This window comes from Moschus berezovskii, chromosome 14 (genome assembly GCF_049115385.1).
Source record: "Moschus berezovskii isolate FMDL1 chromosome 14, NW_MosBer_1.0, whole genome shotgun sequence".
In the NCBI taxonomy this organism is placed as follows: domain Eukaryota; kingdom Metazoa; phylum Chordata; class Mammalia; order Artiodactyla; family Moschidae; genus Moschus; species Moschus berezovskii.
Window position 1 is genome coordinate 30,085,613 of NC_142473.1, and position 1,624 is coordinate 30,087,236.

A 1,624-nucleotide genomic window follows, 5' to 3' on the forward strand; every position below is an offset into this window, starting at 1 on the left:
GTATCAGGGGAAGATTCACACAGGAGAATATTCATGAGCCGAGTGCTAGACATTGAACAAGACACCACAGAGTGGACAAGATAGAGGGAGAAGATGAGACTAGGGAGGTCATTTACAAGGCCCCAAATCTCAGGAAAATATGGAAAGTTTAGGATCATAGGGTGCCAGAGGACAGGTGCCAAGAGAAGAAGCCGAGGAAAACAGACAGGGACCAGGGAATGCCTTGACTGATATGCTAAGACGTTTTAATTGCTGATGATAAGTAATGGGAACCCATTGAATAAAGAGAATTTCATGCTCAGATTTATATCCTGGAAGAATTATGCTAGTGGTATGTGTTATTCACTCAGTTGTGTCCGACTATTTGCGACCCCATGGACTAGAGCCCACCAGGCTCCTCTGCCCATGGAATTCTCCAGGCAAGAATACTGGAGTGAATAGCCATTCCCTTCTCCAGGGGATCCTCCTGACCCAGGATCAAACCCGAGTCTCCTGCACTGAAGGCAAATTCTTTACCGACTGAGCTACCAGGGAACCCCGTGCTAGTGGTATTATGGGTTTTTTTGTTTGTTTGTTTTAAGCCTTAAAATGAAGCTTGGATTTGTATTTTCAGCATTTTAGTAAATATTGGTACTCAAGACAAGTACAAGGATATGGAACGAATCCATTTGATCACTTCTTCTTTGTTTAGGGGAAGGGCAGCAGAAAGAAGATGATGATTTCACTTTGGGACAAATTGACTTCGAGGTGTCTTTGAAATATTTAGCCAGGCAATAAGTCTGAAATGCTGGTCTAGAACTCAGAAAATTGACTGAGCTGGGAGTCAAGGACATGTAGGCAGAAGCTGAGCCATGGACTTGAGTAGGGGGTGGGGAGAAGGAGAAGAGGAAGTCACCTAGGGAGAATATATTGAAGGACATTTGAAAAATGAGTTAGGTGTACCATTCTGATGAAAGCCAGTTATTTAAGGAGTAGATGGAGCTTGAGAAAGAGAAACGTGGGAATGGGGTAAAAATAAAAAGAGAGCTAAATAAGGAAGAGGCAGTGATTTACCATGTTAATTTCTTGCTGCTGCTGCTGCTGCTGCTAAGTCACGTCAGTCGTGTCCGACTCTGTGTGACCCCATAGACGGAAGCCCACCAGGCTCCCCCGTCCCTGGGATTCTCCAGGCAAGAACACTGGAGTGGGTTGCCATTTCCTTCTCCTACAAACAAGTAAAAAAGTACATTCACAAGAATGATCAGGAGCTGACAATAGAGATGAAATGCTGAGGTCCAGTATGTGACCAATCTCGCCTTCCATGTAAACAGTTTGATTCAAGTTTGACAGGACAAGGAGAGAGATATGTGCTAACTTTACTTATCTTGCCAGTAGAGCAGGAAGATGTGATTTGCTAGTGATTTTCTAATATGGAGGAAATAGCTTTAGAGTTTTCTCAATTTGACATTCAATTTCAGTGACACTGACAGACAGCCTTGGGTGGGATAGAGGGAGCCTTGCAACGGAGGTAACTCAACTAATTATCACATGTAACTTTAGTTTTTATTTCCAAACTAAAATATGATTGGTCATGATGCTGTAAAAGTTTTTCCCAACACTTTTAAAAGTCACATTACCCTGATAT